Here is an 11,118-nt window from a genome sequence, read left to right on the forward strand (position 1 = left end):
GTTTAGGTGTAGTTTATTTTCGTTGTGCTGACTTTTTACCGTCAGTTACAATCACTCGTACTGCGTACTAGCTAGCATGACAGAGTTTATATACAGCTGGGTGGGTGCTATGATGTTACTGATAGTGAACTTTATTTTATTCATAAGGTTAGTTAGTAGAGTTGCCAACCGTCCGGTAAAAAACAGAATCGTCCCGTATTCAGAGAAAATATTATGCGTTTCGTATTGCGCTGAAAAGGAACAGTTTGTCCCGTACTTCAGCTAGAATGAAAAAGACACAAAGCTGGAGTTATTCTGTGTCTTTACGCTGTCAGCTGCCTCTTCTTCTCTCATTCTCCCCCCTCCCTCCCCTGTTGCTACTTCAGTCATGAAACTGATCAATGATCAGCTGATCGGCTTTTCTCTCTTGTTTGTTTATCTCCCACTTTGCGCCAGAAAGAGGAAACCAGCGGATGTCGCGCTAAACAACAGCAGCACGTTTAAGCTTGATCAGCTGTTGTTAGAATTTATTTAATATTAATTTCTAGTATCAGCTGATGTTTGCTGGAGCCACAGCTGTAAAAGCTGCTAGTCCTGATATCGGTTTGGATATGTGGTGAGAGGGAAACATGAAGATGAAACCAGGAGATGTCCTTACTGAATCATCAGAGCTGAACAGGTGATGGAGAAACAGGTTTACCTTTTAGGTGACATGAATGAGTTGAAGGGAAGTTATGAACTGTTTCTGAGAGACAAATAACACCAGGATCCTTTTCTAAGTAGCTGACAGCTGGTAACTGTGCAGGGGCGGGTCAAGCAAAGTTTTGCCAGGGGGGCACGTAGGGCATTAACAGGGAAGGGGGGGCACAAAGAAATACTTCTCTTTTTTATTCTCATTTAAAATGTCTAGCTTAATTATCTGAATCTTACAACCAAAGTTTTTATCTGATATAAAATCTATAGACCACATACATATACCAACAAGACAGTGTACATCACTGTCACAACAGCGTTCGTTTTCATTCAAAGGCTTTATGGCTTTTCCTATAATACCTGGTGGGCCGGTCTCTAGTCAAAATGAACAGGCCGATTTTTTGTCCCAGTCCAGCCCTGCTACTATGTACAGCAATTTGGCTCAACCCATGTTGTTTTTAAATGTGCTTATAAATAAATTTTGATTTGATTTTTTTTTCTTTGATTTTGGCTACACGCATTGACACACACACAAAGTTACCTTTCTGTTCACAATGCGTTATAATTATAATTCGGTTAACTCAACAGCTGTTGTGCCTTTCCCCTGATGCTCTAGGTGGAACTGTTTGAAAAGGACATAACGAATATAAAGACAGAACTGAACCATGTCTCTGCTGCTGACAAATCTCCCATCAGCCTCTACGAGTACTTCCACATTTCCCCCATTAAGGTGTGTGTGAATGCAGTTTCTGTCAAACAAATAGTGTCTGAACTGATCTCTGCAATTTCTTTGTTGCCATACTAATGCCTGCTGATGTTTTTGTGGGTTTTTTTTTTTTTTTTTTTTGGTCAGCTGCACCTGAGTTTCTCTCTGAGCACAGGCGGAGAGGATGGCTTGACACAGAAGAGAGATTCGGAACTGATCCCTGTCCAGTCGCTCAATTTGTTGCTGAAGAGTATCGGCGCAGCGCTCACTGATGTGCAGGATGTTGTCTTCAAGTATGAATACAGAAAAAGGCTCAAATACACAGCATGCACGTGCCATCCATTAGCATTAAATTACTTCCATGTGACTTGTTTTTGATGATTCCAACCCTGCTTCTTGGCTGAATGTGACATTTATTTCAGGCTGGCCTTTTTTGAATTGACCTACCAGTTCTACACCACTCAGCAGCTCCAGTGGGAGGTCCTCAGACATTATTCTAAGCAGGTAATACATACAAGCACAATGAAACCAGACAAGTGGCAATTTGTCTTGTCTTCTTTTGTTGTGATATTTTGATTTTCCACCTATGTGTATCTCAAGCCCGTTCTCACTCCCGAGGCGTAACATCCCGACGTTTTGTCACGTCCTGCGGCGTTCCTGAGGAACGCGAAAGGTGACCTTCCACGTTGTTATGGTACGCGGCGGTTTCCAGCCCTGTACTGCAGCCCTAAACTTAACCTTATCACTAAGCCTAACCATAACCTTATGCCTAACCATAACCTTATTCCTAACCTTAACCATAACCGTATCCCTACGCCTAAACCTAACCATAACCTTATGCCTAAACCTAACCATAACCGTATACCTAAGCCTAAACCTAACCTTATCGCTAAACCTAACCATAACCTTATTCCTAACCTTAACCAGCACTTTAATGAGGTGAAATAGTGTTTTCTAAAGCGATTTTAAGGGAAAAAGCGAAGATGTGTAGATTGAGTCCAAACGGTTCTCATGTGTCCGCAGTTTTCCGATGTCGTGAAGTAGGAACGCCTTGGGTGCCCGAAAACGTAATATGTTGACGATTTGTCACCTAGCGTAAAATGTTACGATTTGGGAGTGAGAACGGGTTGGTATCTCAAGGCTATTAAGCAGATGTATGTGCTCGTGCTGGGCCTCGATGTTCTTGGAAACCCATTTGGACTGATCAGAGGATTGTCAGAAGGGTGGAGGCTTTCTTCTATGAGCCCTATCAGGTAATGATATCCAATAAAATTACTGACAAGTTCAACTGGGTCTTTTAGCTTTGAAGTGCGTTCAGGTTAACATTCACAATAACTGTTCTTTTTTTTTTCTAGGGAGCCATCCAGGGCCCTGAGGAGTTTGTTGAAGGAATGGCTCTTGGGGTTAAGGCGCTGGTGGGAGGAGCTGTAGGTAAGCATGAAATAGTGTTAAAGGGGTAATACAGAGTCAGCCTTAGCTCAACAGAATCAAAACTGCTAAATAATCACTGGAATTTCTAATGCAAAGATTAATTATGTTTAATTTATCTTTCATTTTAAATTTTATGTACAGTGTTGTGCAAAAGTCTTGCACTCCTTCTCATTTCTTTGTATTTTGAAATGCAGTATGTACAGCAAAAACAGTTTGTACAATTCTTTATCACATCCTGAGCTCTCTTACTCAGCTTCCTTGTCATTTCTTTAAGTAGTCTTCAGGAATCGTTTTCCAGGCTTCTTGAAGGACATTCAAAGCTCTTCCTTAGATGTTGGTTGCCTTTTCTTCTGTTTTCTGTAAAGATGATCCCACACTGCTTCACTTACGTTGAGGTCCAGCCTGAGCGGAGGCATGCCTTTTAGACCTGCCACTTCTTTCTTTGTCCCTCCCAACTGTCCAGTTTCCTTCAATTGTTTGCAGCTATTTTATGCCTGTCAAACTGTGTTATCATTGTAATGTTTCATAGATTGTGCAAATCATTTGCTTTTTTTGAGAGGCTGCTGGTAACAAACTGGTCAAAAATAGTTAAATTTAATTGAATGTGTCCATTATGTGTAGAAACAATAATGATTCATCCCTTTAGCTAGGTGTCATTATATGCTTGACATCAGTGTTAAGAAGCTTATCAAATGTTAAAAAAAATCCTGTGAAAATAATCTGAAACTAGATTGATAATAAGTTAAAAAGCAGCAAATGTCCAACAAAAAACGTAATAAAGCTCAGAGAATTATTGCTCATCACCACATGAAAAAAATTAATAAAAAGAAATGAAGGTCTGTTGAGTCTGCGCTTCCACAGGCCCCGCTAGTTTAGAGACTTATTCTCGTGAAGGACAAAAACAAGACAGAACATCTTCAACGGTCTTTTACTCGCTAGCGAGGGAAGGCTGATCGGAACCAGGCTGTGGAGCTTAACGCTCCTCACCTGTCTCCAGCCCAACTCCTTCAAAGAGCAGCCCTCCTCGCAGCTATTTATTTCCATGACAGTTACAGTTTGCACAACACAACACAAGCACCTCCCACCGTAAAACCCCCCAATGGTTCTAAAAGACAAGGCACTATGTGTATGTGTGTGCACGCGTATGCATGTGTATGCATGTGCAAGAACGTGTGTGTGTGTGTGTGTGATCTCCTGCTCACCAAAGGTCATAAAAGCAGGAAGCTTACAACACAAGAAACAGATCTTTCAGATAGGATGTATCTACAATAAAACCTCCCCCAGCACCAGAGTGGCTGGAGAGGTGGTCAGAGACAAAGGAATGTCTTTGATCCTACTGCTTGAACCAAGACTTTACAAGTTTAAAAAACGCAATGACAACATTCAACAATTTAACTCCAACAAGGTCGTTAAAGACTTTTATACAGCCCTGCACGCTGTCCTCACTTTATCTGGTGTCATTATACATGTTGATTGACTGGGATGGGTTCATGGCTGCTATATAGGGCTGTAATTTGAACAGTGTAATAACTGAGCATTTGTCGTTTTACTTCATGTGTTTTTAATATAGTGTTATATCTGTTAAATTTCAGCATTATATTGCCTTTAACAGTGAACTGTGGCTGTTTCATTACACATCGGAGACTTTTTAGCACCATGTTGGAGCCCTTAAAATTTCAGATTTCCACTGACACAATTGTGAATTGAATTTTGACATGAACATTTAAAATATATTATAAAATAGTCTCAGTCTCAGGTAATGAATCATGTGTGTTGTTCAGGCGGTATTGCAGGTGCAGCCTCCAGGATAACAGGTGCCATGGCAAAGGGTGTTGCAGCGATCACAATGGATGAGGAGAACCAGCAGAAGAGACGAGAAGCTATGAACAAACAGCCCAGCGGTCTGAGAGAGGGGCTGACCAGGGGTGGAAAAGGACTGGTGTCTGTATGTAAAACTGTTTGGTTTTTCTGGGTTTTTAAATTGCTCCTCTCTGTTTATCAGCAGGAAACACACAGTTGATGCAGGATGTAGGAACTAGTAAGACTAACAACAACAACACTGCAAATTAGTCTGACAGAAAATGCACTGCTGGAAATTCTGCTGTAATGAGTCATTTATTCTGTAGCGTTATCTTCCTTTTCCCACAGGGATTTGTCAGTGGGATCACAGGGATCGTTACCAAACCTATTAAAGGTAAGATGAGTCTGACCACAAGTATAAACATGTTAGTCCAATAAAATAAGGGCATAAAATATTTAAAAGGACATCAAAAAACTACCTGTTCTGTTAGTGTGTTTCCATTGAACACTTGACTCTGGCATTTGGCCCTGAAGATCTTTGAACTCAAGCTGCAGTGTTTGTGTTATTATGCAGGGGCCCAGAAAGAGGGGGCAGCGGGCTTTTTTAAAGGTTTAGTTAGTTTAGTTTAGTTTATTTATTTATATAGCACATTTAATTACAACAGGAGTGTTGACCAAAGTGCTGTACAAGAATACAGCATACCTAATAAAATAACTTAGAGTATTGATAGCAAACACCAAATATGAATTAACAAATAACTCTCATGCTGTATTAAAAGCCAGTAAATAAAAATGTGTTTTAAGATAAGATTTAAAAAGATTGACAGTGGGAGCCTGTCTGATCTATAGGGGTAAATTATTCCACAGCTTAGGCGCTACGACTGCAAATGCTCGATCGCCTCTATGAACCAGCGTCGACCTTGGTATGGCTAAAAGCAAAAGATCACTTGATGTAAGAGATCTAAGGGGGGTATAAGTCTGCAGGAGTTCAGACAAATACCCGGGAGCCTGTCCATTCAGGGCTTTGTAAGTCAACAATAAAATTTTAAAATTAACTCTGAAGTGGACAGGGAGCCAATGAAGAGAGGCAAGAAGAAAGGTGTTGGAAAAGGTTTGGTTGGTGCAGTAGCCCGACCAACAGGAGGCATTATTGACATGGCCAGCAGTACTTTCCAAGGGATCAAGAGGTACAGTTATTTCTGTCTGTGCTATGTGATTGTGTGCTTGCCACATCAGTGTGTAATCAGATAGGTCCTGTTTGAATTTGTTTATGCCCTGAGTTGTGTGTAGGTGTGTGTTTCCAAATGCAATTCTCTTCCTTGTCTCGATATAGGGCAGCAGAGACGTCACAAGATATTCAGTCTCTACGTCCTCCTCGCTTCATCCACGAGGATGGTGTCATACGACCATATAAGGAGCGGGAAGGCCTTGGCAGTCAGATGCTTCAGGTAAGGCAAAAACCCCTCTCCATCGTCACCTTTTTATAGTCATTCCCATTTTTTACAAAGATGGAAAACTCTGTTAACAATATTGCATTCATGTCATTTAATTTTTAAAGTCGTTTTATCTTTGCTGTGATGTGGTGTCATTATCTTTACATTTCAAACTTATTTTACTGATTTTCTTAGCTGTGTTGGATGCTCTAAATGGTTGCCTTTGTTGTTTGGGGAAATTTTACTACTCCTGTAGGAATAGGTTTGGCAGTCTCTGGACAAATTACATATTTGATTAATTTTTGAAGGAAAAGAAGTCAATACAATCCAATGGATAAAAAATGAGCAGCCCCCACCCCCTCATTCCCACTTGATTCACTTTTATGTCTTAAGTGAGTCATTCATCAGTGTTGAGAAAAACTCTTCTTCTGGCAGAGGATGCGATATTGATGCTAAGTGATACTTCATTAATGGTAGAAAGGTTTCAGCTACCGTGTTCCCAGTGTTCAGATGCCATTAAGAAATGAGAGGTCAATGCAAGACTGACGACCAGGAAAGCAATCAGAGACAAATCTGTTCAACACGATGGTTAAGCTGCCAGACTGCAGAATAGCTTACAAACTGAGGCTGGTCCATGTGCATCATTAATGCATATGAGGATGTCCATGCAAGTTTTCAGAAGGAACCTTTATCAGCAACTTTGTTACAAATGTGAACACTACAGATGGATAGAATTAAAAATGTCTCTTTTTTATATCACTAAGTTATAGTTAAAAGGAAGCGGCATTGGTTAAATCTTGTAATCTGCAAGGAAGAATAAAAGGGTACAGGAAATAAAAAAAGATTATATTTGCTGTATTTCACACCAGAAATCAACAGAATGTCTGCATATAATCCAAATATATCATGTCTGCCATATTTTCACATTTCAGAGCAGCTTACATGTGTTTCAGGTCTGATATTTAACGACCCTTTTGTTGATGTTGTCTAGCTGTCGAGCTGGATAGAGTGGGTTGAAGTTTCAGCTTGTGACGAGCAGGTGTGAGCTGCACATTGTGTTTAATAGTAAAAATCCTAATTTCCCTAAAATTTACGGAAAGGTGATAAATTAAAGCAGCCTACAAGAGAGGCCAGAGAACTTCAGCGGAACAAATTGGTGCTCTTTTATAAAGATTCTGCAAAATTTAAAGCTAAAAAAAGGGTTTTAAATCTTGTCATATGATTCACATCATTGCCAGTCTGCTCCATGTTGACTGTCTCATCGTTGTGTTTCTAACTTCATCTTCATTCAAGACTTTCTTCAGTTTGTCACCCTTCTGTCTCACCAGCTTAGGTTTGCGTGTGTGTAGTAATGTGTTAGTAACTGAGTTGTTCCTTCAGCTTAAATTAGGACCAGGACATGTAGAGTAATAGTACTATAAATCAGAGTAGGTTCTTCAGTTTTATGTTTATGCTTTTGTTAAAAAGCCTTCAACACCATTGTTCCTGATTGTTCCCAAATGTTTCCTTGTGTCTTTGAGAGAAGAGGGAATGCTTATCACAGTCTAAGCTTGGAGGGATTCTGATCTCTTTAAACTGATAGTCTGGCAAATTTCATCTTTTTAGGTCCACCATCTTATCTGCTCAAACAATAATTAAGCTATTGCATTAGGGGTTTGTGATCTATCCAGTTTACAGCCATTTACATTTTTATAGATTCAAGAGCATTTAATGCTCTTGTTAGTCTTTTCAGCTCAGATATAATATTTTCAAATTGTTTGTAAATGACTTCTATTGTGTGAAACTTTTGATGACTCACAAATGCGTGCTTCAGTTCACACACATACAAAGTAATTTGACCTCAAGTAAAATTAGTTTAATTTACAGACGTTTTTTTTAAAGTTCAGCTTCACAAATCTGATCATTTTCTCTTTTAAAAAACTTTCTGTCCGTACAAATGTCTAAAACTACACACAACAAAGCTTTAACTTACCTGCAAAGCCTTAAGTGCACTTTGCACTGTGTTCAAGTCCCACTGGAAAACTAGGACATCTCTACTTCCTGTGTGATTTCTTACTTTACACTTGTGGATCATACCATACGCATTTGTAACACTTTTAAGACGTATTACTCTCCATACTTTTAAAGTCTGAAACAGCAGATTGGAACAGTGCTGATAGGTCACCCAGACTTTTCCTTGGCTCTCACCTTGAAGTTGCCTTATCAGCAGAAAGATTCGCACCCTCTGTCTGATCTGACCCTCCACTCTTCTCTCCTGTCATGTCCACAGAGGCAAGTGGCGTACAGTGAATGGCGTAGATCTGGCTCAGAGGATAAGGGAGATGAGTAAAAACAGCTAGCAGTGACAGAAGTGAAAACTGTAGAGTTGGTGTTTTGTGTGTAGTCTGTGCTGGAGGGTTGTCCCAAAGTTTGGAGATCATGTTTGGTTAGATTAAAGTGAACCAAAGTAGGGACTTTCATTACTGGTGTCACTGGTTTAGGAGTATTTCATTTTTTTTATTATTTTGTTGTTAACTGTGTTTTTTATTTTTCATCACCCTTTTTTTTTGTTTGTTTTGTTTTTTTCCCTGCTCCACAACAACAAAATAAAAATGATCTCCAGCCACCATTTCTCAGCCAAGTCCAACTTGGCTGTAAACCTCGTATCACATGACCATTAACCATTCATGATTAAGGTTGATGCATTTGTTTCCTGCTGGAGAAGGTTTGTGTGAAGGTCACATATGCTGACTCGTATGATCTAATCAGAAAACTAGAGTCTGAAAGTCTCTGTGTCCTCTTGTCCAAACTAAAACACAGTCCTAACACTTGTAAAGGTCTCTCAATTAAATATCCTGAAATGCAATCTGAGAGCTACGTGTTAACAGTGCAATGGTTATGCATTTTTAAAAGAAAGCCATTGTTGTGGACCAGGCTTTATATTCTCATTAGTTTACTTATTAGTGTTCATTTTTAAGTCATCATAATCACACTTTTTTTCCTTCATTGTTATGTTTTTTTTGTCATTACTTGGAACCTTTCACTGATATTTTGTTCTTAATAAAGTCTTTGCATTTCAAACTTCCACCTGCCATCGTCTTTGTTTCATCCTGTCCTGCATCTGCATCCCACAACATGTTCCAGTCTCGTTACAGGGAAGCTATTGTGCAGATACTGATTCACTGTTTTTGCTGTGGTAGCTCATGCTTCTTTTACTTTTATATACAGGTTTTTACAGACAGTGACATATTTTTAAATGTTGTTGTTTGGTCAGATATTTTTCTAGTCTCTTTCTTTTTTAGAAAATTGAGAATGGACGTTTTGCCAGCTACAGGTACTTTGCTCATGATCACCAAGAGGTGAGTATTTTTTTTGTTTGTTTGTTTTTACCCTTTATTGTTTGTTTTCTTCTGTTCAAGAAAGTGTTTTACTTGAGATAATGACCAAGAGCTGAGATATGGTTCAAATGATGCATAATTTTTCTTTTCTAATCAGTTTGGATGTTAAAATTTTTGTAAAATTTATATAGTATTTGTGTATTTCTACCAAGGCTTTCAGATAAACTGTGAAGAAAATTCTCTCCTTTGTTTTCATTCATTTGTTTTAATCTTCTGACGTACTTCTTGTACTTGACTCTCTATTAACAGCGTTACATTCAAATTAAATTCTAACTAATGTAAAGATTTGAGTTCATACTTCTGACATGCAGTACCTTCATTGCCCACCAGGGGGCTGCAGCCCACACTTTAACACAGACTGTATAAAACTTGGATGTAGCTGGCGTGGTGTCGGCTGTCGCTTTGTGGAGCCCCGTTTTGAATCCCGGAGATGAGCATTTCCACTGCTGCTGTCTTGGTTTAACACCCCCCCCCCCCCCAACAAAAAACAGCAAAAAGAATCCCGCCCAAAACATGGATGTAATGAGACAGTAAGCTGTCTACTGACTGGGAAGTCATTTTGAAGATTTATTTAAAAATCCATTTTTTTAATTCAGTTAGACCAAAATGAATGACTGACCCACAAACTGAGCTGGAAAATGTTTACAATCGAGACAGGAAGCTGTTTTCACAAAGATAGGACCCAAAGTCTTTTTACAACCACAGCTATCGCCATCTGGTGGCATTCTGATTAAGGTTTAAGGCACTCCCATGTAAGCTTATCCGTGTCTTTTTACTTTTTTAATGCCTGTGACTGGAAATCATTGTTTTGGGATAAAGAAACTGAAATATAAAGTTTAAATTTTTCTTTGTTCTTCCACAAGATATTCATTCCTTTTACACACTCATCTTTTTTTTTCCAGGGGAATATTTTTTGTGACCAAAGGCACTTTTGGTCAGCTGACCTGTGAGTGGCAGTATCTATTTGAAGAGTTCACCAAGGATCCAACCATTATAGAGGACCGCCGACTTCGCATTGAGGCCAAGGTAAAAACAAACAAAAAAGCTGTTACCTTTATTTACCACCCAAATATTTCTTTATTATTATCATTATCGTTATTATCATTACTACTGCTCTGAACCTCGCCTTCCACTGCAGGAGAGAGTGAAGTCAGTCTTTCATGCCAAAGAGTTTGGGAAGATAATAAACTTCAAAACTCCAGAGATAGCCAAAGTAAGTTTGCAATTTGGACTCAAGCTGATATTTCCTTGCAGTCGGGATACACGACTAGTGAAAATAATTAGTTCTAACTTTGGTCATTATTTATTTTCAGTGGGTTCTTGCCAAATTGGAGGATGCAAGAGAGAGTTTACCTAAGTACTGACTCTGAAGATCGAGAAACGCTAAACACACGAGGTCTGTGTGTGCCAGTGCCTTTTTTCTTTACTGCATGCTACCAAAAACATTTTTGCCTACCATAGCTTTAGAGATTCAGTTTAACTTTCATTTCTGGATGTAAAGGAGGATTTGGGTGTAGAAATGTCAATCTTAACAGTGACTGATAGGGGAAAAAAAAAATCCCTCGAGTATCACTGAGGCCAAATTAACCGTAATTGTTGTAGCACATTTAATGTTGCACACTGTTTCTTTTACTGGATTATATAAAAGGCACGCTAATATGAATTAGTATGGCTTTATAGTACACATAATTCAAAAAAT

At 39.1% G+C, this 11,118-nt stretch overlaps 1 long non-coding RNA gene and 1 pseudogene across 1 annotated transcript; both read left to right on the forward strand.

The window, feature by feature from the left end:
- The first annotated feature begins 1,646 nt into the window (after nt 1-1,646).
- Nucleotides 1,647-9,310, forward strand: LOC134638811 (intermembrane lipid transfer protein VPS13A-like; annotated as a pseudogene).
- Nucleotides 9,311-9,939: 629 nt separating this feature from the next.
- Nucleotides 9,940-11,021, forward strand: LOC134638812 (uncharacterized). The gene is made up of 3 exons (XR_010095289.1): nt 9,940-10,445; nt 10,558-10,632; nt 10,733-11,021. It is a non-coding gene; the product is annotated as an uncharacterized LOC134638812 (long non-coding RNA).
- Nucleotides 11,022-11,118: the final 97 nt, after the last annotated feature.

Source organism: Pelmatolapia mariae, linkage group LG12 (genome assembly GCF_036321145.2).
Source record: "Pelmatolapia mariae isolate MD_Pm_ZW linkage group LG12, Pm_UMD_F_2, whole genome shotgun sequence".
Lineage (NCBI taxonomy): Eukaryota > Metazoa > Chordata > Actinopteri > Cichliformes > Cichlidae > Pelmatolapia > Pelmatolapia mariae.